Source organism: Ranitomeya variabilis, chromosome 4, assembly GCF_051348905.1.
Source record: "Ranitomeya variabilis isolate aRanVar5 chromosome 4, aRanVar5.hap1, whole genome shotgun sequence".
NCBI classification, from domain to species: Eukaryota; Metazoa; Chordata; class Amphibia; order Anura; family Dendrobatidae; genus Ranitomeya; species Ranitomeya variabilis.
In genome coordinates, this window is record NC_135235.1 from 78,205,720 (window position 1) to 78,232,288 (window position 26,569).

Consider the following 26,569-nt stretch of genomic DNA (forward strand, 5'->3'; position numbering starts at 1 on the left):
CAAGAAAGGTTCTGATGTTGCTAACTGGGCTCCTGCAGCCGTGGAAGCCTTTCAAGAGTTGAAGCGCCGGTTTACTTCGGCGCCTGTTTTGTGCCAGCCTGATGTCTCACTTCCCTTTCAGGTTGAAGTGGATGCTTCTGAGATTGGGGCAGGGGCCGTTTTGTCGCAGAGAGGCCCTGGTTGCTCTGTAATGAGACCATGTGCTTTTTTCTCTAGGAAGTTTTCGCCTGCTGAGCGGAATTATGATGTTGGCAATCGGGAGTTGTTAGCCATGAAGTGGGCATTTGAGGAGTGGCGTCATTGGCTCGAGGGTGCTAAGCATCGTGTGGTGGTCTTGACTGATCACAAAAATCTGATGTATCTCGAGTCTGCTAAACGCCTGAATCCTAGACAGGCCCGCTGGTCATTGTTTTTCTCCCGTTTTGACTTTGTGGTCTCGTATTTACCAGGTTCAAAGAATGTGAAGGCTGATGCTCTTTCAAGGAGCTTTGTGCCTGACTCTCCTGGAGTCGCAGAGCCAGTTGGTATTCTCAAAGAGGGAGTTATCCTGTCAGCCATTTCTCCGGATTTGCGACGTGTGTTGCAGAGATTTCAGGCGGGTAGACCTGACTCTTGTCCACCTGACATACTGTTTGTTCCTGATAAGTGGACCAGCAGAGTCATTTCTGAGGTTCATTCCTCGGTGTTGGCAGGACATCCGGGAATTTTTGGCACCAGAGATCTGGTGGCTAGGTCCTTTTGGTGGCCTTCCTTGTCACGGGATGTGCGGTCATTTGTGCAGTCCTGTGGGACTTGTGCTCGAGCTAAGCCTTGCTGTTCTCGTGCCAGCGGGTTGCTCTTGCCCTTGCCTGTCCCGAAGAGGCCTTGGACACACATTTCCATGGATTTCATTTCAGATCTTCCGGTGTCTCAGGGCATGTCTGTCATCTGGGTGGTATGTGATCGCTTTTCCAAGATGGTCCATTTGGTATCTTTGCCTAAGCTGCCTTCCTCTTCCGATCTGGTTCCTTTGTTCTTTCAGAATGTGGTTCGTTTACACGGCATTCCTGAGAATATTGTGTCTGACAGAGGATCCCAGTTTGTTTCCAGGTTCTGGCGATCCTTTTGTGCTAAGATGGGCATTGATTTGTCGTTTTCGTCTGCCTTTCATCCTCAGACTAATGGACAAATGGAGCGAACTAATCAGACTCTGGAGGCTTATTTGAGGTGTTTTGTTTCTGCAGATCAGGATGATTGGGTGACCTTCTTGCCGTTGGCTGAGTTTGCCCTTAATAATCGGGCTAGTTCCGCTACTTTGGTTTCGCCTTTTTTTGCAACTCTGGTTTCCATCCTCGTTTTTCCTCGGGACATGTGGAGCCTTCTGACTGTCCTGGGGTAGATTCCGTGGTGGATAGGTTGCAGCGGATCTGGAATCATGTGGTGGACAACTTGAAGTTGTCACAGGAGAAGGCTCAGCGTTTTGCCAACCGCCGCCGCGGTGTGGGTCCCCGACTTCGTGTTGGGGATTTGGTATGGCTGTCTTCTCGATTTGTTCCTATGAAGGTCTCCTCTCCTAAATTTAAGCCTCGCTTCATCGGTCCTTACAAGATATTGGAAATCCTTAATCCTGTGTCCTTTCGCTTGGATCTTCCGGTGTCGTTTGCCATTCACAACGTGTTCCATAGGTCTTTGTTGCGGCGGTACGTTGTACCTGTGGTTCCTTCTGTTGAGCCTCCTGCTCCGGTGTTGGTTGAGGGCAAGTTGGAGTACGTGGTGGAGAAGATCTTGGATTCTCGTCTCTCCAGGCGGAGGCTTCAGTATCTGGTCAAGTGGAAGGGCTATGGTCAGGAGGATAATTCCTGGGTGGTTGCCTCTGATGTGCATGCGGCCGATTTAGTTCGTGCCTTTCACGCTGCTCATCCTGATCGCCCTGGTGGTCTTGGTGAGGGTTCGGTGACCCCTCCTTAAAGGGGGGGTACTGTTGTGAATTAGACTTTTTTGGCTCCCTCTTGTGGTCACTAGTGATATGACTCTGGGATTGTCTTTCCTCAGTTTGGCACCCACCTGGGTCGTTAGTCCAGGGGTGTTGCTATATAAACTTCCTGGTTTCTCAGTCCAGTGCCTGGCATCGTTGTAATCAGTTCCTTTCTGTTTGCTCCTGTCTGCTGGTCTTGGATCTTGCAAAATTAAGCTAAGTCCTGCTTCCTTGTTTTTTGGTTATTTGCTTGCTCTTATTTTTTGTCCAGCTTGTACTAAATGTTATTCCTGATTTTGCTGGAAGCTCTAGGGGGCTGGTGTTCTCCCCCCGGGCCGTTAGACGGTTCGGGGGTTCTTGAATATCCAGCGTGGAAATTTTGATAGGGTTTTTGCTGACCATATAAGTCATCTTACTATATTCTGCTATTAGTCAGTGGGCCTCTCTTTGCTAAATATCTAGTTCATTCTTACGTTTGTCTTTTCTCCTTACCTCACCGTTATTATTTGTTGGGGGCTTGTATCCAACTTTTGGGGTCTTTTCTCTGGAGGCAAGAAAGGTCTATCTTTTCTCTTCTAGGGTTAGTTAGTTCTCCGGCTGGCGCGAGACGTCTAGAACCAACGTAGGCACGTTCCCCGGCTGCTGCTATTTGTGGTGCTAGGATTAGATATATGGTCAGCCCAGTTACCACTGCCCTATGAGCTGTTTTTTTGTGTTTGCAGACTTGGTATGTACTTTTGAGACCCTCTGCCATTGGGGTCATAACAGTGGCCACTTCTTGATCACCTCCACTGAATCAGGATAGCATAATGGCATGGTGGCAAGAGTAGCTGTAGTAAGTGACTGCAAAGCAGTGAGTGCAGCCCCAGCCTCCTGTGACATCCTATTTGAGACTCCTCTGAAACAAAACATCACAGGAAGTTAAAAAAAACATATATAGGTATAGGAAATAGCAGGGTAGGGAAAAGTCTAGAGAATGTACTAATAAAGCAAATTACAAAAGGGTTTATGGTTTAAATATTGCTATTTATAAAGGGATTTATTAGCATTGGACCACCATTTTAATTGTACTCTTTTCCCTTCTCCCCTCTATGTGCATATCTACCAGGTGGGATGGCATATTAGCAACTTAGAATTGGCTAGTTTTGATGTTTTGTTTTGTGACCATGAGATACTTTAGTTTTTCTTTTTTAATACATTTGCAAAAATTTCTACATCTCTGTTTTTTTCCAGTCAAGTTGGGGTGCAGAGTGTACATTAATGAGATAAAGATGAACTTTTTTGAATTTACCAAATGGCTGCAATGAAACAAAAAATGAAAAAATTAAATGGGTCTGAATACTTTCCATACCCACTGTACTTGCCCATGAGGAGGATCTGGTGTGTTTTTGGTGCTGCAGATTTTCTGCAGCATTTCTGCATTAATTAACTAACTTGAGTTACTTGCATTCTTTTTTTTATTTTTCAGTATGTATTTCATTTATTGTTGAAGTGAATTAAAAGAAAAAGACAACTGGAAAACATCAGGAAAAAGACACCACAAAAATGCTGGGAAAACACCAAATAAAAAACAGCTGGAGATTAAAAAAAAATATATATATAGAAAAAAAAAGCGCTTAGGAAATGACCAGACAAATGCTAAAAAAAAGATGTTTTAGGAAAAAGTAGTGGAAAAACTGCATTAAAAAAAAAAAAAAAACCTGTATGTGAAGCCACCTATTAACAGAGTAATACATATTGGCCACAGTGTTTTAATACTACTCCCGAAGATGCAGTCTTATAAAAAATGCTGGATATATTACTAGAATTACACATTTAGCGAATGAAATAATGGTGCTGATTTATTGAAGTTGACTGTATAGCAACTTATCAGATATAGAAGAAGCAAGAAAAAGAAAATTTGTGAAAAGCTCACCATGTGGTAAATGTAGCATTGCTCCTTGTTAACACAGCATGGATCCAATACCGTTGACCGCCGGAGAAAATTGACAAAAAAAAAAGGAAGAAAAGAATCCACATGGCCTTATGGATAAAAAATATGTACGGTAACTTTATTTCACATGGATAAAAAATAAAGTTACATATTTTTCATCCATACGGCCATGTGGATCCTTTTCTTCCTTTTTTGTCACCTTATCAGATAATATTTAAACATGTGGCAGTGGGAACTAGTAATGATTAGAAAAAAAAATTGCCCCTTTATATCTTTTTTTTGTTATTTTCTTATATTTTGGATCTTCGTGTGCTTTCTTTCTTTGTTGGCTTTCTAGTCATTACCTTTTTCTGAAACACACTGTTTTCCATGCTTAACAGACAATACTCTAGCAAATATCTAAGTATTGTACATTCTGTTTTCATACCTAATGCTTGTCTGATGTGTTGCTAATGTCCGTACTAGTGAATTATTAAATATGTAGCTATGTAAATATGGAATCCACTGTTTGCTTTAGCTTCAAACACTACATTAAATAATGTTCTTATAATATCGTTACATAACACAACAGATGCATAGAACGGAGAGGGTGTTAAGAAATGGATCTAGGAAAAATAATAAGAGGCAAAAGACGCAATGTGGAAGTAGCTTGATACAGAAGATTTGCAGTATGGACCTAGAAGGTCAGTTGAGTAGGATATGTGGTACCGTAACAAAAGCATCTGTTAATGTGAAACATCTAAAAACGCTTCAATTTGTTGGCTGTTGACTTCCAGATTATTGTTATTTGGCATCATATATTGGTGTCCTTTAGGCCAAATTCCCATTTTAATAGTTACAGTTGTACTCAAAAGTTTACATACCTCGGCAGAATTTTTGCTTTCTTGGATTTTTTTCAGTGAATATGAATGATAACACCAAAACGTTTTCTCCACTCATGGTTAATTGTTGTGTAAAGCCATTTATTGTCAAACTACTGTGTTTTCATAATGACAACCCAAAACATCCAAATGACCCTGATTAAAAGTTTACATACCCTGGTGTTTGGCCTGATGACATGCACAGAAGTTGACACAAATGGGTTTGAATGTCTACTAAAGGTAACATCCTCACCTGTGACCTGTTTGCTTGTAATCAGTGTGTGTGCATAAAAGCTGAGTGAGCTTCTGGGATCCAGACAGACTCTTGCATCTTTCATCCAGCCACTGACGTTTCTGGATTGTGAGTCATGAGGAAAGCAAAAGAATTGTCAACGGATCTACGGGTAAAGGTAGTTAAAATGTATAAAAGGGAAAGGGATACAAAAAGATATCCAATGAATTGATAATACCAGTCAACAAAAGGAAAATCAGGGGCTCTGTAAAAACAAAACCAGTCAGGTAGACCAAAAAAAATTTCGTCCACAACTGCTAGGAAAATTGTTCGGGATGCAAAGAAAAAAACACAAATTACAGCAGCTGAAATACTGGACTCTGAAAACTAGCGGTGTGGCTGTTTCAAGATGCACTATAAGGAGGCACTAATGGGCTGCATGGTCGAGTTGCCAGAAGAAAGCCATTACTGTGCAAATGCCACAAAGTATCTCACCTACAATAGGCAAAACAGTACAGAAACAAGTCTCAAAACATGTGGAAGAAGGTAATTTGGAATGATGAGACCAAAATTGAACTTTTTGGCCATGACCATAAACGTTACATTTGGAGAGAGGTCAGCAAGGCCTTTGATGAAAGGAACACCATTCCTACTGTAAAGCACGGAGGTGGATTGCTGATGTTTTGGGGATGTGTGAGCTATAAAGGCACAGGAAATTTGGTCAAAGTTGAAGGAAAGATGAATGCAGCACGTTATGAGCAAATACTGCTGTGCATGGGATGTAATTGGACGTTCTAACATGACAACGATCCAAAATACAAGGCCAAGTTGACCTGTCATTGGCTACAGCAGAACAAAGTGAAGGTTCTGGAGTGACCATCTCAGTCTCCTGACCTCAATATCATTGAGCCACTCTCGGGAGATCTCAAGCGCGCAATTCATGCTAGACAGCCCAGGAATTTCCAGGAACTGGAGGCTTTTTGCTAAGAAGAGTGGGCAGCTTTACCATCTGAGAAAATAAAGAACTTCATTCACAACTACCACAAAAGACTTCAAGCTGTCATTGATGTTATAGGGGGCAATACAGAGTATTAAGAAATGGGATATGTGAACTTTTGATCAGGGTCATTTAGCTTTCTTCTGGCGATTCAACCATGCAGCCCATTTTTCTTCAAGTGTCTCTTTATTGTGCATCTTGAAACAGCCACACTGCTAGTTTTCAGAGTCCAGTATTTCAGCTGATGTTATTTGTGGGTTGTCCTTTGCATTCCGAACAATTATCCTGGTATTTGTCGCAGGTCACAGGTGAGGACTTTTAGTAGCCATTCAAACCCATTTGTGCCAACTTCTGTGCATGTTATCAGGCAAAAATCACCAGGGTATATAAACTTTTGATCAGGATCATTTGGATGTTTTGGTTTGTCATTATGATTTAAAAAGAGAAAACACAGTAGTTTGACAATAAATGGCTTCACCCAACCACTAACCATGAGTGGAGAAAAAGTTTTGGAGTTATTATTCATATTCTCTAAAAAAAAGGCCAAGAAAGCAAAAATTCTGCTGGGGTATGTAAACTTTTGAGCACGACTGTATAAATCAGATGCTTATGACTGTCTAATGCTTTTAATGACTGTATAAATGTGACATGTATTTGTTCTTTTCCATCTACACTAATATAAAACTAATTTATATTTATTGGCCATTGATGTAATAGTTTTGTTGTACAATTAGATAAATTTAGCAAATGCCATAAAAAAAGTAATTGAAGAACAGTTGGAGCTCTGTGATTTTGGATGCAGTATATTCTTAACAGGTTGCATTGCGTATATTCTTCATCAAGATTTTTAGATATTGGAAAAACATTAGCGATTGGATGACAGCAAATTTTCCATAAATATGATAAACTGATGCTTCAGCTAATTACCTAGAGATGGAATTAATTTGCAGTACTTGTATTGTACTGTTTCCTTCTACATATTAAAATAGCATCATCACTTTCATTTTTTTTCTTTTTGCCATTGTAGATCCTACGCATGTTGCTATGGTAAAAATGTGTACCTAATTATATAGCACAGTTTTAGAGAGTAATTAGATATTAAAAAATGAAATATACATGTCTCTAAGGCCAGGTTCACATTGCGTTAACAGCAGCCCGTTCAACACATGCGTTAACGGGCTGCTGTTAACGCAAGTGTTGATATGTCGTCGCGCTAGCGCAGATAGAGCAAGCAGATGCTCTATCTGCACTAGCGGTGACGGACCCGGAAACACTGCAGCCCGCGTCCCAGGGTCCGTCACTCAATGACGACACATCGCTAGCGCACGCCTACAATGGGCGTGTGCTAGCGATGCGTCCGACATTGGACTAAATGGCGGTGTTAACGAACTACGTTACACCGCGTTATGCTTCTGTGTAACGTAGTCCGTCTAACGGACGCCAAAAGCGTAATGTGAACCTGGCCTAAGACAATATGATCATTCTTGACAATTAAGACTTGGAGATACACATGATGGACTATCTCTTGTTCCATAGGCAAATTTGGATGATTTCTGTTGTGTAAACCCACCATCCATCTGTCCCCATAAACATTAGGGAGGATATAAAAATTATAGATATAAAATACAGCATTATCTAATGGAAGTATTATATCATTTTAGTTATATTCCCAGCACTACATACATGCTTATAAAGTGTCCAGCCATTTAGCATTGTCACTTGTTTAGTGAGAAAAGGAGTTGCAGTCATATTGGTGGTCATTTCTGAATTAGTTTCTAATTAAATGGCGAACTGTCATTTAACAGTTTTGGTAAATCAAATACATAAAGATAGCATAGCATCTAGTGAAGAGTGAGTGTGCTCTTTTCGCGACCTTTCCGATCTTGCTCGGGTGTTCTCCGAGCATTCTGGACATGCTCCTAGATCAGTGTTCCCCAACTCCAGTCCTCAAGAGCCACCAACAGGTCAGGTTTTCAGGATTTCCTTAGTATTGCCCAGGTGATGGACTTGTTGCCTGTGCAGGTTCTGCAATTATCACCTGAGCAATACTAAGGAAATCCTGAAAACCTGACCTGTTGGTGGCTCTTGAGGACTGGAGTTGGGGAACACTGTCCTAGATTATGTTTGTATCCCCGCAGCTGCATGACTTGCGGCTATTAGACAACCTAAACACATGCAGGGATTACCTGTTTGTTAGGGAATCCCCACATGGTCAGCACTTTATTTTCGGTCGTTGTATCTTCATCTGACCGTCTAGGTGTATTAGGTGTCTGGACTATCAGTTTTGATAAGTGACCTCAGGTTGTCTTGGGATATCTTTTTCTATTTTATGGACCTACTCCTGTGCAGCATGTCTGGTAAATATGTCTATATTAATGCCTCTATATTTAGGATATGAGTATTTCATCAGAGGGTTATTTTATATAACTGGCAGAAGACAGGCAAGGGGTTTGAGTGTTCCTTCTTATATACCTTAGTCTGGGCAGATTGTCTATTGTAGAGTGCTTTTTCAGTACATTCTTTACTCACCTGGGGGGATGTGTAGCTTATCAGCCATCTTTTTGTAATTGTAAATATTTTTAACAAGTATGTCTTGCCTTGCTGTGTTTTTGTATTGAAAATAATAAACTTTGCAGTGGTGGGTGTCGCATATATTTTTATACCAGGTAGCTTTACAGTTTTTACTGGTACAATTTGCCAACCATGAATGTTACTTCATAGTTTTAGCTCTGGCCACTCTGACTTGGCTAATAGTTCTTCTTTTATGTCCATTCCTTGCACATATCTTGTAATGTTTGTCAATTGTTACAAGGATCCGTCAACTGTTAGTAGAGCTTCCACGGTCAGACATGGAGCAAGTCTCTCCAATTAGCAGGTCCCATGGATGTTCCTATATTCATTTCTTCACTCCTACATAGGAATCAGTGCTGCAGAGGTCATTAGATTTTCCCATGGTGCAAGTGCTAGAGTGAATTAAGGATTGGATAGTGAGGAAGTCTGATTAGCATCAAAAGGATATGACAACATTGGTAAGCAAAGTCAAGAGCTGGGGTCAAGTTCTAGGAGGTCAGCCAGAGATGATATTGTCAAAAAGTTCAGTGTCAAATTAAATCAGCAAAGTAGCGAGTTCAAGAGCTGGATCAGAATACAGTAATATGAGAAATAGAGCAAAGTAATAACTGGCACCAAACATGTATCACATGGACATTTAAATAGGGCATCAAGCAGCACAATTGGCCATCTGATGTATGCAATTAGTCCACTAACTGGACCTAGCTGTTGGCTGCTTAGCAGGACCTATTGTAATTTTAATTGCATTTTAATTTATTGCAGGACCGTGATTGCAGCCCTCTAAATTAAAGTTACATTTTTTAGACCTTTATTCACATCACAGCAAGTTTTTTGTATGGCATAATGCCAATCAACCAGGGACTGGTAATTGTGGCCACCCATTTAATTTCTTCATGGTTGTGCTGATGGATTTCGTTTGTGGCCTGTGATTACATCACCTAACAGCAGGAGAGATTAGTCTCCTAACTACATGACAATTGCATCATCGCCCCCTGCTCCGCTGTCAGTGCCACCTGTCAGAGAGGTGGCGTCTGATAGCAGAGGCCGATGGCCATTAAGCTTTGCAACATTGCATAAAAAAATTAAAAAGGGCAAAATAAAATATATATATATATATATATATATATATATATATATATATATATATATATAAAAGTTAAGGCCATATGAAATACAAAATTATTTCACTGAGCCCTAACTTCAGGTGTAATTTTACAGTCAGGGACTTAAGGAAACATGCATATAACCCTTGCAGTATTTTACATATAAACCGATATTTCACAACAACAGAAAAAACATCTTTAGATCCCCTCATTTTGTTTTTTCAACCAGCCGTTATAAAAATGACATTTTTATTAATTGAGCTTTGGAAGGACCTAAAACTGTGCAGGTAATAATGCTCAGTTCAGAATATACACTGTGTTCCAGAAATGGATAACTCCTTTAGATTCTTCTGCATGGAGACAATGTTTATTTTCTATTCTTTTTTATTTCTCCCAGTGTTACTTTCTTGTGATAGAAGGCTTCATTTTAAATTCATAACACCATGGTCTCACATACCTTTTGAATTATTCACGTTTCATATAGTTTTACTGCCTAACAAAATAGTATTATTTGATGTTTCAGACTAAATTGAAAAGTATATTAGACGTGATGTCTCTTTTCTCCATCACATTAGTGTACGCCATATACAATGATAATCATGCAGACACTGTGAAAGGATACTTTAAAATAGAAGTACATGAGAAATGTAGACTATAGAGCAAATTATTTCCCTCTTTGATATTTTAAAAAACATACATACTGTATAGAGGGATTTAAATGGCAGTTTACAATGATTAGTGTGTATGTATATATATATATATATATATATATATATATATATATATATATATATATATATAGTAGACAGGCAGCAAAATGGCGTCTGCTGCCGACAGGTCCAGAATAGAGTTGAGCGACTTTTACTTTTTTCGGATCGAGTCAGGCTTCGCGAAACCCGACTTTGTCAAAAGTCAGGTCGGGTGAAATCTGCCGATTATTGCAAAAAGTTGAGGGCCGACTGAAACACGAAACCCAATGCAAGTCAATGGGGAATAAAAGTCGGCAGTGAGTGGAGGACAGGAAAACACCTACAGTGCCCATTTTAATGCTAAAAACATCAATTCTTATTACTTAAGCTTGTCAATCTTAATTTACTTTATAATAATAGTTAGGCATTGAAAACTCGGGGTTATTTGGCTAAAGTTGGGGGGGGGGGTAGGGCTGGCTCAAGATTTTCGTGGGCCCAGGAAACGCGGAATACGTCACGGCGGTGGAGCACGGAGAGGTAAGTATTTTAACTTTGCAAGTGCTGTGATCCTGAGCAAGCAGGGGGGCCCACTCGTTCGTAGGAAGGTGCAGATGAAAGTGCAGGTTCCTTCATTAGGTGGGGGGGCATACTCGTTGGCGACGTCACTGGCACAGGGCCCCTCATAGTACGGCGGTGTGTTTGACGGCGGGTGGCGCCTCCCACTGGCAGAGACACTTTTGCGTACTATGAGGGCCCTGTGCCAGTGACGTCGCCAACGAGTATGCCCCCCACCTGATGAAGGAACCTGCACTTTCATCTGCACCTTCCTCTTTGTCCCCGTGTAAGGTGGTATAGTATGCGGGAAGGGGAACCTGATTTTCAGCAGGGTCTGATTCTGGCTGTGTAGAGTGCAAGGGGAATGTAGTGGTCTGGGTCAATGTACCAGCAGACTCATCTAGCAGTGGCTGGGCAATGGGCAGGATGAGGAGGAAACACAGTTAGTAGGCCCAAATAATAAAGTAGGCTAAAGGCAGTTCAAATGTGGTAACAGGACTAAACAGGCAACATTGCTTTGTTCAGTGGAGGAAAACTGTAATGAGTGGCAGACACAGTTAGTAGGCCCAAATAATAAAGTAGGCTAAATGCAGTTCAAATGTGGTAACAGGACTAAACAGGCGGCATTGCTTTGTTCAGTGGAGGAAAACGGTAATGAGTGGCAGACACAGTTAGTAGGCCCAAATAATAAAGTGGGCTAGTAACATAGTAACATAGTAACATAGTTAGTAAGGCCGAAAAAAGACATTTGTCCATCCAGTTCAGCCTATATTCCTATATTCCATCATAATAAATCCCCAGATCTACATCCTTCTACAGAACCTAATAATTGTATGATACAATATTGTTCTGCTCCAGGAAGACATCCAGGCCTCTCTTGAACCCCTCGACTGAGTTCGCCATCACCACCTCCTCAGGCAAGCAATTCCAGATTCTCACTGCCCTAACAGTAAAGAATCCTCTTCTATGTTGGTGGAAAAACCTTCTCTCCTCCAGACGCAAAGAATGCCCCCTTGTGCCCGTCACCTTCCTTGGTATAAACAGATCCTCAGCGAGATATTTGTATTGCCCCCTTATATACTTATACATGGTTATTAGATCGCCCCTCAGTCGTCTATTTTCTAGACTAAATAATCCTAATTTCGCTAATCTATCTGTGTATTGTAGTTCTACCATCCCCTTTATTAACTTTGTTGCCCTCCTTTGTACTCTCTCTAGTTCCATTATATCCTTCCTGAGCACCGGTGCCCAAAACTGGACACAGTACTCCATGTGCGGTCTAACTAGGGATTTGTACAGAGGCAGTATAATGCTCTCATCATGTGTATCCAGACCTCTTTTAATGCACCCCATGATCCTGTTTGCCTTGGCAGCTGCTGCCTGGCACTGGCTGCTCCAGGTAAGTTTATCATTAACTAGGATCCCCAAGTCCTTCTCCCTGTCAGATTTACCCAGTGGTTTCCCGTTCAGTGTGTAATGGTGATATTGATTCCTTCTTCCCATGTGTATAACCTTACATTTATCATTGTTAAACCTCATCTGCCACCTTTCAGCCCAAGTTTCCAACTTATCCAGATCCATCTGTAGCAGAATACTATCTTCTCTTGTATTAACTGCCTTACATAGTTTTGTATCATCTGCAAATATCAATATTTTACTGTGTAAACCTTCTACCAGATCATTAATGAATATGTTGAAGAGAACAGGTCCCAATACCGACCCCTGCGGTACCCCACTGGTCACAGCGACCCAGTTAGAGACTATACCATTTATAACCACCCTCTGCTTTCTATCACTAAGCCAGTTACTAACCCATTTACACACATTTTCCCCCAGACCAAGCATTCTCATTTTGTGTACCAACCTCTTGTGCGGCACGGTATCAAACGCTTTGGAAAAATCGAGATATACCACGTCCAATGACTCACCGTGGTCTAGCCTATAGCTTACCTCTTCATAAAAACTGATTAGATTGGTTTGACATGAGCGATTTCTCATAAACCCATGCTGATATGGAGTTAAACAGTTATTCTCATTGAGATAATCCAGAATAACATCCTTCAGAAACCCTTCAAATATTTTACCAACAGTAGAGGTTAGACTTACTAGCCTATAATTTCCAGGTTCACTTTTAGAGCCCTTTTTGAATATTGGCACCACATTTGCTATGCGCCAGTCCTGCGGAACAGACCCCGTCGCTATAGAGTCCCTAAAAATAAGAAATAATGGTTTATCTATTACATTACTTAGTTCTCTTAGTACTCGTGGGTGTATGCCATCCGGACCCGGAGATTTATCTATTTTTATCTTATTTAGCCGGTTTCGCACCTCTTCTTGGGTTAGATTGGTGACCCTTAATATAGGGTTTTCATTGTTTCTTGGGATTTCACCTAGCATTTCATTTTCCACCGTGAATACCGTGGAGAAGGTGTTTAATATGTTAGCCTTTTCCTCATCATCTACAACCATTCTTTCCTCACTATTTTTTAAGGGGCCAACATTTTCAGTTTTTATTCTTTTACTATTGATATAGTTGAAGAACAGTTTGGGATTAGTTTTACTCTCCTTAGCAATGTGCTTCTCTGTTTCCTTTTTGGCAGCTTTAATTAGTTTTTTAGATAAAGTATTTTTCTCCCTATAGTTTTTTAGAGCTTCAATGGTGCCATCCTGCTTTAGTAGTGCAAATGCTTTCTTTTTACTGTTAATTGCCTGTCTTACTTCTTTGTTTAGCCACATTGGGTTTTTCCTATTTCTAGTCCTTTTATTCCCACAAGGTATAAACCGCTTACAGTGCCTATTTAGGATGTTCTTAAACATTTTCCATTTATTATCTGTATTCTTATTTCTGAGGATATTGTCCCAGTCTACCAGATTAAGGGCATCTCTAAGCTGGTCAAACTTTGCCTTCCTAAAGTTCAGTGTTTTTGTGACTCCCTGACAAGTCCCCCTAGTGAAAGACAGGTGAAACTGTACAATATTGTGGTCGCTATTTCCTAGATGCCCGACCACCTGCAGATTTGTTATTCTGTCAGGTCTATTAGATAGTATTAGGTCTAAAAGTGCTGCTCCTCTGGTTGGATTCTGCACCAATTGTGAAAGATAATTTTTCTTGGTTATTAGCAGAAACCTGTTGCCTTTATGGGCTAAATGTCTGCCAAAAAATTGTTCATAAATAAACAGGTGGCATAGCTAGGTAAAGGGGTGGGCTCCTCTGCTGAGTAGCAGACAGTGGTAGTAGGCGCAAAGTATTAACTGGTCTAAATGAAGGCCAGGGCCCCTGTATATTTTAACTATCATCTATCATTTAAACAAATTTGTATTGGCAGTGCCATTGAAGGATTTAACAGCACAGACTACAGAGTGGTGGAGCAGGGAGAGGTAAGTATTGCAAGTGGTAGAGCACTGTTCGAGCTGGGGGGAATACTCTCTAGTGGGCGGTGGTACTGGCACAGGGCCCCTCATATTACGATGGTGTGTCTGATGTTGGTTGTGCACCACCACCGTCAGAGACACTTTATTGTACTATGAGGGACCCTGTGCCAGTGCCGTCGCCCAAGAGTGGGCCCACCCACCACTAGTCCAGGCAAACGGCACTCGCACGGGTGCTTGCGCTAAGTGGTGACCACGGCTCTGTGGGGGGAGTCAGCCCATTTAGGGAGGTATAAAAATGGCCTATGGTGGACATTCAGCAGCTGCAAATGGAGTAATTGGAGAAGTCAGTAAGAGGAGGCCAAAAGCAAGACATTTTTCAGGCAAGCTGCGTGTCAGCAGGGGAAGGTGGGGCAAAATAATTTGAAATCCATGATTGGTTCATTTTAATGAAGGTTAGATCATCAACATTTTGGGTAGCCAGACGTGTCCTTTTTTTGGTCAGTATTGAACCAGCAGCACTGAAGACTCTTTCTGATAGCACACTAGCAGCAGGGCAAGCGAGCTCCTGTAATGCATATTCTGCCAATTCAGACCAGCTGTCTATTTTAGATGCCCAGTAATGAAAGGGGAATGACCTGTGAGGGAGAACATCAATAAGGGAGGAAAAGCAGTTCGTAACCATACTGGACAAATGCTGTCTCCTGTCACTTTGAATCGATGCAGCAGTACCTGTCGTGTCAGCGGTCATTATGAAATCACTCCACAACCTGGTCATAAAACCCCTCTGTCCAACGCCACTTCGGATTTGTGCACCGCTAACACCTCTGCCATGTTGCCTCCTACGGCTCGTGTGAGAACCATCACCGCCGCTGTGTGCTGGGAATGCCTGAACCAAACGGTCTACAAGAGTTGCTTGTTTGGTAGCCAATATTTGCTCAAGGTTCTCATGTGGCATGATATTTTGTAATTTTCCTTTATATCGTGGATCCAGGAGGCAGGCCAACCAGTAATCGTCATCGGCCATCATTTTGATAATGCGGGGGTCCCTTTTTAGGATACGCAAGGCATACTCAGCCATGTGGGCCAATGTTCCAGGTGTCAATTCACTGCTTGTGCTGGGTTGAGGAGCACTTTCTTGCAAATCAACATCACTTGTGTCCCGCAAAAACCCTGTACCTGACCTTGCAATGCCACCAGTTTCTATTGCCCCCTGAGAAGCATCCTCCTCCCATACATATTCATCCCCATCGTCCTCCTCCTCCTCTTCATCCGCCACCTCGTCCAGGAGAGTTCCTTGAGCAGACAATGGCTGACTGTCATCAAGGCTTCCCTCCTACTCGGCTGCAGATGCCTGCTCCTTAGTGTGCGTCAAACTTTGCATCAGCAGACGCATTAGTCCGGCAGATGTGTGAGCAAAGTCTTCGCACCTTCAGGAGCAGGGCTGGTAACTCTGGATAATTTTTGAGGAAGCACTGCACCACCAGGTTCAAGGTGTGAGCCAGGAAAGTTATGTGTTTCAGTTCTGAAAGGGCTATGGCAGCCATAAAATTCCTTCCATTATCACTGACTACCTTGCCTGCCTCAAGATGTACACTGCCAAGCCATGACTGAGTTTCTTGCTGCAAGTACTCGGCCAGAACTTCCGCGGTGTGTCTGTTGTTGCCCAAACACTTCATTTGTAACACAGCCTACTGACGCTTACACTAGCTGTTCGATAATGGGACACCTTGTGTGCAACACTGGCAGCTGTGGATGGAGTTGTCGTGCAACTGCGCTCTGTGGATGAGCTTTCGCATAAAGAGGAGGAGGAGGGGTGGCAAACGCCTACAGCCAACTGTTTCCTAGACCGTGGGCTAGACAGAACTGTCCCACTACGGCTGTCCACTGTGGACCCTGCATACACCACATTAACCCAGTGCGCCGTGATGGACACGTAACATCCCTGGCCATGCCTACTGGTCCGTGCATCTGTTGTGAGGTGCACCGTTCCACTGACTGATTGCCTCAGTGCATGGACAATGCGGTCTTTGACATGCTGGTGGAGGGCTGGGATGGCTTTTCTCACAAAGAAGTACCGACTGGGTAGGTCATAGCGTGGCACTGCGTAGGCCATCAGGTCTTTGAAAGCTTCGCTTTCAACCAACCGGTAGGGCATCATCTCTAACGAGATTAGTATAGCAATGTGGGCGTTCAAACCCTGTGTACGCAGATGAGAGGATGAGTACTTGTTTTTCCTAACGAGAGACTCTTGTAGGGTGAGCTGGACTGGAGAGCTGCATATGGTGAAACTAGCGGTGGGGGTGGTGGACATGGTGGATTGAGAGAGGGTTGGTGATGGTATTCTTGATGTTGGCCTACATACAGTGTTTCCTACCAAAAACCTTGTGATTCCCTGACTGATTTGGCCTTGCGACGATACTTCCACATTTGCTGCTGATGGTGTCCTAACCGGTGGGCTTACAGTGAAGGAAGCAATGTAGCATTGCTGACTACCTTCATTCTGAGCAGGTGCACCAACAGTGCGGGACGTTTGGTCGTTAGTCCAGGCTTGCAAGTGCATGCTGGTTAAATGTCTAAGCATGCACGTTGTATTTAAATTTTGAAGATTCTTCCCTCTGCTAAAGGTGTTTGAGCATTTCTTATAGATAACTTTTGACTGATCATTCGGATCTTGGTTAAAAAATTGCCACACTACACTCTTCCTACTATGGAATACCTTTTCAGGCATTGCACGCTGTGCTACCTTCACCGGATGGCCACGCTGTCCTAAAATTGTTTTTGTTTTTGACAAACGTTTTTGGCCTGATACGTGCCTGCCAGATGACAGCTGTTGCGATGTAGATGGCTGCTGCGGATCATCCTCCTCCACTTCTGAGCTACTGGCAGCGGCACTCTCTTCCCCCAATGGCTGCCAATCTGGGTCAATAACTGGGTCATCTATCACCTCCTCTTCAATGTCATGTGCACCTTCCTCTGTGTCACCGTGTAAGGTGCTATAGCGTCCGGGACGGGGCACCATAGTCTCATCAGGGTCAGATTCTGGCTCAGTACACTGCGAGGGCAATGTAGTTATCTGAGTCAATAGAACAGCATAATAATCTAGCTGTGGCTGTGCATCAGTGCACTCCATGTCTGATTAATCTTGTAATGGGCAGTTAACAATTTCACTTTCTAACCCAGGCACGGTATGTGTAATGAGCTCCATGGAGTAACCTGTAGTGTCGCCTGACGCATCCTTCACTTTTGGTTTGGGTGAAGGACACAAGGAAACGTCTTGTTCCTGACCGGGAGCATCCACTGATGACTCGCTGCTTTTACATTTTGAACTTTCTGAAGAGGAGGCGAAAGAGCTAGAGGCTGAGTCAGCAAGGAAAGCCAAAACTTTTTCCTGCTGCTCCGGCTTTAAAAGCTGTTTTCCTACTCCCAGATAAGGGAGCCTTCGAGGCCTTGTGTAGCCAGATGATGACGCTGGCTCAACACCTCCAGCCTTAGGTGCTATTGTGCTTTTGCCACTACCACCAGATGCACCACCACCGCCATCAGTACCAGCTGGGAACCTACGCCCAAGGGCTCTTCAACTAGACTTCCTCATTTTTTGGAAAATCTAACCAAAATAACAACTGTTATATGGTACTGTAAAACAAGGTAGAAGGTGTATATAAACTTGTTGAGAATTTAAATTTTGGGATACTGAACCAAAACTCAGGCCCTGTGCATAAAACAACACAATGTAAGTGGCAGAAAGTGGCTGGCTGATATACGACAAACTAACAGGACTGAAGTATATCCACTTTGTGAGAATTTGAATCTCCCTTTTTTTGGAGACAGAACCAAAACTCAGGCCCAGTGTATAAAACAACGCAATGTAAGTGGCAGATAGTGGCTGCCTGATATACGACAAACTGACAGGACTGAAGTATATCCACTTTGTGAGATTTTGAATATCCCTTTTTTTTTTGGAGACTGAACCAAAACTCAGGCCCAGTGTATAAAACAACGCAATGTAAGTGGCAGATAGTGGCTGGCTGATATACGACAAACTAACAGGACTGAAGTATATCCACTTTGTGAGAATTTGAATCTCCCTTTTTTTTGGAGACTGAACCAAAACTCAGGCCCAGTGTATAAGACAACGCAATGTAAGTGGCAGAAAGTGGCTGGCTGATATACGACAAACTAACAGGACTGAAATATGTTCACTTTGTGAGAATTTGAATTTCCCTTTTTTGTTTGGAGACTGAACCAAAGCTCAGGCCCAGTGTATAAAACAACACAAAGTAAGTGGCAGAAAGTGGCTGGCTGATATACGACAAACTAACAGGACTGAAGTATATCCACTTTGTGAGAATTTGAATCTAACTTTTTTTTTGGAAACTGAACCAAAACTCAGGCCCAGTGTATAAAACAATGCAATGAAAGGCTACGTTCACATTAGCGCTGTGCGGCGCAGCGTCGGGCACAGCCGCGGCGACGCATGCGTCATGCGCCCCTAAATTTAACATGGGGGGCGCATGGACATGCGTTGTCTTGCGTTTTGTGACGCATGCGTCATTTTGGCGCAACTGTCAGGGCGCAGAGGACGCTGCATGATGCAGTTTTTTCTGTGCCAAAAATCATGCAAAAAATGAACTCATGCGTCACAAAACACTGCGTTTTGCATGCATTGTGCGTTGCATCGCCGACGCTGCGCCGCACAACGCAAATGTGAACGTAGCCTAAGTGGCAGAAAGTGGCTGGCTGATATAGGACTAACTAACAGGACTGAAATATATCCACTTTGTGAGAATTTGAATCTCCTTTTTTTTTTTGGAGACTAAACCAAAACTCAGGCCCAGTGTATAAAACAATGCAATGTAAGCGGCAGAAAGTGGCTGGCTGATACACAACAAACTAACAGGACTGAAATATATCCACTTTGTGAGAATTAGAATCTCCCTTTTATTTTTTGGAGGCTGAACCAAAACTCAGGCCCAGTGTATAAAACAACACAATGTAAGTGGCAGAAAGTGGCTGGAAGATATATGAAAAAATACAAGGACTGTAGTACAATTTCAATCTCCCTACAATGCTCTCAGGACAAGTATGGCAGCAATAAAAAGGACTGCTGCACACAAAAGTGTGGACAAATAAACAAGATAAATGTGCAGAAAGGAGCAACAGGATTTTTCCTTTTAAAAAAGCAGTTGGTTTGCACAGCAGCATGCAAACAGCAATGCAGCTATCAGGGAGCCTTATAAGGCAGCCTAATAAGCTACAGAGCTGATGCACAAAAATCTAGCCTCCACTGTCCCTGCAAAAAAAAGGTGGTGTTGGACAGTGGAAATTGCTACAGCACAAGCAGTTTGGGGGTTAATCTTCCCTCCCTAACTATATCCCTTCTTCTGATGAAGCTGCAGCAATCTCTCCCTATGCTAAGATCGGCAGAAGTAAGACGGCGGTCGGCATGCATTCCTCTTTATAGCCCCTGTGATGCCGCAGAAAGCAAGCCAATCACTGTCATGCCCTTCTCTAAGATGGTGGGGACCGAGACCTATGTCATCACGCTGCCCACACTCTGCGTCCTCCTTCATTGGCTGAAAAATGTCACTGAAAGCTTAATACGAAACGCGACTTTGGCGCACAGATCGCCGACCTCATGGCCGATCCCACACTAGGATCAGGTCGGGTTTCATGAAACCCGACTTTGCCGAAAGTCGGCGATTTTTGAATTTGTCCGATTCGTTTCGCTCAACCCTAGTCCAGAACAGAGTGGATGTGTCACCGAGGTACTTGCCTCGGTGATGTAATACCTGAAAAAGGCTCCAACACTGATAGGATGCTGATAGATTGTGTGATTTAAACTCCTGGAGCTCCAGAAACCACCTTGTTACTCAGCCATTCTTCCCCTTCTTTTCCCTCATCCATCTCAGGGGCGCATGATCTGACACTAGCCTGAACTCTCTGCCTAACAGTCTCTCAGGGTGTTGATTGCTCACTTGATGGCCAAGCACTCTTTCTCTACGATGGCACAGTTCTTCTCACAGAAGAGTTTCATACTCAGGTATAGGACTGGATGTTTATCCCCATCTATTTCTTGTTATAACACAGCTCCCACACTGACCTCGGAGGCGTCTGTCTGGAGCACAAACTCCTTAGTGAAGTCTGGTACAACCAAGACCGGCTGTCTGCACAGGACAATCTTCAACTCCTGGAATTTCATCTCAGCTTCAGAGGACCATTTGACCATCAATGATTTTATGCCCTTGTGAAGATCCGTCGGGGGGCGGCTATCATGGTGAAATTCAGGATAAGCAGTCAATAATATCCCATAATTCCCAGAAATGCCCTAACCTGCTTTTTGGACACCGGATGAGGCCACTTTTGGATTGCCTCCACCTTGTCTGTTTGTGGCTTTATCTCGCCTCTTCCAATGATGTAGCCCAAGTACTTTGCCTCTTCCCTAAAAGCACACTTCTTTGGGTTTATAGTAAACCCTGCCTTCCTCAGTGATTCCAGTACTGCCTGTACTTTCTGCTAGTGACTTCCCCAATCCAGGCTGAAGATGACAATGTCATCCAAGTAAGCGTCAGCATTAGTGTTGAGCATTCCGATACCGCAAGTATCGGGTATCGGCCGATACTTGCGGTATCGGAATTCCGATACCGGGATTCCGATACTTGCCGCGTATCGGATACCGGAATCGGAAGTTCCCAAATTCAAAATGCACAAATTCAGCCAATGAGAATGATTTCAAGTGTGGGCACATCCTGTTCAGCATGGAGGGCATGAAACTACTGGCATGGCTGTGATTGGCTGCTGAAATGATGTCATGATGCAGTTTAAAAGTCGCTGGCGCCATTTTGCGATCACTCTGCTGTTAATTCAGTTAGTGACAGGACGCTGTTTGCTGACTGAGGGCCAGTTTAGAGATAGCGATTTGCTTCTTTGTGCTTTCCAAAGGCTAATTTAGCAACCGCTGTGTTCACCTACTATTCACCTTGCTTTTGCCTTGTAGCGCTGTTTTCACAGCGATCTGCAAGGTCTGTGTGTGTGTGTGTGTGAATGCAGCCCACTCTCTAGTCTGAGTGCAGCCACATAGGCCATCCATAGCTGGTTGTATTCAGTTCAGGGAGGGTGGTTCATTGCCTCATACTGTCCTTTTTTTTTTTTTTTCCAAGTAGTGTAGTCTGCTGCTAATTTATTCAAAAAAATCCTATTAGTGTCTTTCCACCCGTCTCCAGCTAATTTGTGGAAAAACACTAGATAGGATAACGTAGAGGAGGGTTTTTGGGCCTTGCAGCGCCGTTTACGGCTGTCTGCACGGTCTCCGTGTGACTGCAGCTCGCCCTGTAGTCTGTGAGCAGCCATAGCCTGGTTGTCTCCAGCTCAGGGTTGTTCACTGCGTCATACCGCCAAATCAATTTTCATTTTGTTTTAAGTAGTGCAGGCTGCTGCACATTTTTTCAAAAAAATCCTACTGTCTTTCCACCCGTCTCCAGCTAATTTGTGGAAAAACACTAGATAGGATAACGTAGAGGAGGGTTTTTGGGCCTTGCAGCGCCGTTTACGGCTGTCTGCACGGTCTCCGTGTGACTGCAGCTCGCCCTGTAGTCTGTGAGCAGCCATAGCCTGGTTGTCTCCAGCTCAGGGTTGTTCACTGCGTCATACCGCCAAATCAATTTTCATTTTGTTTTAAGTAGTGCAGGCTGCTGCACATTTTTTCAAAAAATTCCTATTAGTGTCTTTCCACCCGTCTCCAGCTAATTTGTGGAAAAACACTAGATAGGATAACGTAGAGGAGGGTTTTTGGGCCTTGCAGCGCCATTTACGGCTGTCTGCACGGTCTCCGTGTGACTGCAGCTCTATCCGTTGTCAGTTCAGCCCCCAAAAAATAAATAAATAATAAAGTTCACCAAACACACCAGTTACACCACTTTACATTTGTGTAGGCCACATTAGCTCATATTAAAGTCTAGTCCACACTTTAGAAAATTAGTGTTTCTTATACCTGTTAGGAGGAGTTGTTCAGGAATAAGCACACAAAGCCGTTAGTACTTTTCTGCTTATCTTTATCAGTCAACCAAGATGAAGAAGGCAGTGAGTAAGGCACGTGGGCGTGGGCGCGGAGCAGGGAGGGGACGTGGGGATTCTGTGCCTGCTGCGGGCACCGGTGACTCATCAGCACCCACTTTCACCAGGCAACAGTCGTTCATGCGCAGCTTTGTGTCAGAGCGCCGTACACCGCTGCTGCGTGAAGAACAAATTGAAGCCGTTGTCGGATGGATGGCAGCTAATGCATCAACTTCAATTAGTGCCACATCCTCTCAGACACAGAGCACTGGAGAGCAGCCATCTGTCTCTTCACCACCTGCCAAATTGCCCAGGCAGACAGAGAGCCCAGGGCAGGAGCCGTCTCTACTTCTGTTCTCTGAATCTCTTGGCTTGGAAACAGGGGGCCAGCCAAGCAGCATTGGAGAAATGGAAGAAGAGGCAGGGTGCAGTGATGCCCAACAGCTTTTTCTCTCTTCCTCTGAAGAGGTGGGTGGGCCAGTGGCTCCGGTCACCACATCGCAGGCCGCATCAGCTGATGATGACACTCAGGTGCCACTTACTGGTGCGTGCTCTGCTGCTGAGACTACCCAGGAGGAGCAGTTGGGGGCAGAGGGTAGTGTAGATGATGAGGTCCTTGACCCATCTTGGCGTGAGGGACAGGAAGGTGGTGGGAGCAGCTCTGAGGAAGAGATTCCCCGTACGGCCCAAAGAGGGAGAGGGAGGGGGAAGACTGCGGATCCTGCAGCCTCCACTTTGGCACCCGTTAGGAGCATGTCTCTTCCAAAAGCCAAAAAGGGCGCTCCCAAGACTTGCAGTGCCTGGTCCTTTTTTGACACAGTTGCAGATGACATTTGCTATGTCAGATGCAAGGTGTGTCATCAAAAAGTCAAAAGAGGTCGAAATGTCAGCAACCTCAATACCTCCAACATGTGGAAACATGTGCGCACCAGGCACCCGGCGGAGTTAGAAAAACACACTGAAGAGCTAGGCCAACCAACAGCGGCAGCTACCACCTCTTCAGCTCGTGTTGCCTCTTCCTCCAGCTCACATGCAGCTGGTTCGGCTTCCTCCCAGGATCGCCGTGGAAGAACCTCTGGCCCTGTTGTCCAGAGACCTGCTGTAATTCCACCCGCAGCACCACTTTCCCAGTCATCCACACACTCCCAGCCCAGTCTACAGCCATCGGTAGTACAGGCATGGGAGAAAAGGCGGCCTTTCTCGTCAAACCACCCACGAGCACAGGCTCTGACTGCAGGCATTGCCAAACTTCTGTCACTGGAAATGCTGTCATTCAGGCTGGTGGAGACTGACAGCTTCCGTGACTTGATGTCATTGGCAGTCCCACAGTACAATGTGCCCAGCCGCTTTTACTTCAGCAGGCAAGCCGTCCCTGCCCTGCACAAGCATGTGGAGGGACACATAAAACACGCGCTACTGAACGCCGTCAGTAGCAAGGTCCACCTCACCACCGATGCGTGGACCAGTCAACATGGACAGGGGCGATACCTTTCCCTCACTGCCCATTGGGTTAATGTCGTTGAGCCGGGTACAGACCGTGCGAGTGGCGCAGGACGTGTCCTGCCCACTCCAAGGATTGCAGGAATCCATTCTGTACGCATTGACTCCTCCTCTTACACCAGTTCCTCAGAATCATCGCTGCAGGAGCCGTCACAGTCCACCTCCACATGGACCCGTGATGAACGTGTACCTGTTACGACCGACATGAGCACAGCCGTGGCCAAACGTCAACAGGCCGTCTTGAAATTAATTTTTTTGGGGAATCGTAGCCACACAGCGCAGGAGCTCTGGAATGCCATCAAGCAGGAGAGCGATGTGTGGTTTGTGCCAGCGAATCTCCAGCCAGGCATGGTAGTGTGTGATAATGGCCGAAATCTGGTGGCAGCTCTGGGCCTCGGCAACCTCACTCACATCCCATGTCTGGCACATGTGCTCAATTTGGTCGTGCAGAGCTTTTTGAGGGACTATCCGGATCTTGATGCACTGCTGCACAAGGTCCGCCTAGAGTGTGCTCACTTGCGGCGTTCCAGCACGGCAAAAGCGCGCATTGCGGCTCTGCAGCGCCGACACCGCCTGCCGGAACATCGCATCATATGTGACCTACCTACCAGGTGGAATTCCACGTTACATATGTTGGAGCGGTTGTGTGAGCAGCAGCAAGCTGTAATGGAGTACCAGCTGCTTCAGGCGCAAAGAAGTCGCAGTCAGCGCCGTACAGACTTCACAACCACAGAGTGGGCCACTATGAATGACGTCTGCCAGGTTTTGCGTCCCTTTGATTATTCCACGCGGATGGCGAGTGCAGATGATGCACTAGTCAGCATGACTGTCCCCCTTATCTGCCTGCTTGAAAAATCACTGCAAGCGCTAAGGGATGATGTTGTGGAAGAGGTGGAGGATGAGGATTCACCATTTCCATCATCTTCTGGACAGTCAGCGCCACGTGGTTCCTCACAAACGCGTAGGCAGGGGACAGTTTGTGAGGAGGATGAGGAGGAGTCAATGGAGGAGGAAGACATCCGTCCAGAGGAGGGAGTTACACAATTGTCCAGTACTCAGTGTGTACAGCGAGGGTGGGGTGATGACGAGCGGGCAGAGATCACGCCTCCAGCAGGGGACAGCGTTTCTTGGGCAGTTGGCAGTCTGCAGCACATGGTGGATTACATGCTGCAGTGCCTGAGAAACGACCGCCGCATCGCCCACATTCTCAACATGTCTGATTATTGGGTGTTCACCCTCCTCGATCCTCGCTACCGGGACAACGTAGAAAGCCTCATCACACCGTTGAACCGGGAGCGAAAAATGCGGGAGTACCAAGACACACTGGTCAATTCCATCATCTTCTCCATTCCAACTGAGAGAAGTGCTGCTAGTGCATTCCAAAGCAGCTCAGTGCGTCCAGGCAGTGGTGGAGGCTCTGCACAAAGAGGGAGCAGAAGCAGTGCCTCTGCCCAAGGCAAGACCAGTATGGCCCAACTGTGGCACAGTTTTCTGTGCCCGCCACAAAAGTCTACACCATCACAGATGGCTCCAGTCAGCAGGAGGCAACGGTTCCGTCAGATGGTGACAGACTACATGTCTTGCCCTCTTGCTGTACTCCCAGACGGCTCTTCCCCTTTCAAGTTTTGGGTCTCAAAGCTGGATACATGGCCAGAGCTAAGCCAGTATGCATTGGAGGTGCTGTCTTGCCCTGCGGCCAGTGTATTATTGGAACGTGTCTTTAGTGCTGCAGGTGGTGTACTAACTGACCGTCGCATGCGACTATCCTCCGATAACGTTGACCGGCTTACTTTCCTGAAAATGAACAAGGCCTGGATCTCGCAGGAATTTGCCACTCCTCTTCCTGATTAAATAATTAGGTGACTGTCTACAGTATCCAGGTCTCCTGTTGTGTTCATCTTTCTACCACCTGAACTGTAATTCCTGGGCTCCAACACCGCCAGTTGAGGCTCAGAAGTGTCGTCTGCACAGTCAAAACATACGACCCAGTGTTATTGGGTTTCAGTAACGTCACCTGATCCCCAGCTGTGTAGCCGGCAATGTGTCCTGCGACCGCCACGCTGACACAACAACTGAAATGTAAGGGAATCTGTCCCCCCCCCAAGGCGTTTGTTACTGAAAGAGCCACCTTGTGCAGCAGTAATGCTGCACAAGGAAAAGGTAGCTATTAGTGTTGAGCGATACCGTCCGATACTTGAAAGTATCGGTATCGGAAAGTATCGGCCGATACCGGCAAAATATCGGATCCAATCCGATACCGATACCCGATACCAATACAAGTCAATGGGACTCAGGTATCGGACGGTATTCCTGATGGTTCCCAGGGTCTGAAGGAGAGGAAACTCTCCTTCAGGCCCTGGGAACCATATAAATGTGTAAAATAAAGAATTAAAATAAAAAATATCGCTATACTCACCTGTCCGACGCAGCCGGGACCTCGGCGATTGTAAGCGGCAGCGTTGTTTCTTTAAAATTCGCGCTTTTACTTGCTTACGTGAATTCCCGGCTTCTGATTGGTCAGGGCGGCCATGTTGCCGGGACTCGGACCAATCACAGCAAGCCGTGACGAAATTACGTCACGGCTTGCTGTGATTGGTCCGCGTCCCGGCAATATGGCGCCGTGACCAATCACAAGCCGTGACGTCACGGGAGGCTGGACACGCGCGCTTTTCAAAATAAGCGCGTGTCCAGCCTCCCGTGACGTCACGGCTTGTGATTGGTTAATGGCGGCCATGTTCCTGGGACGCGGACCAA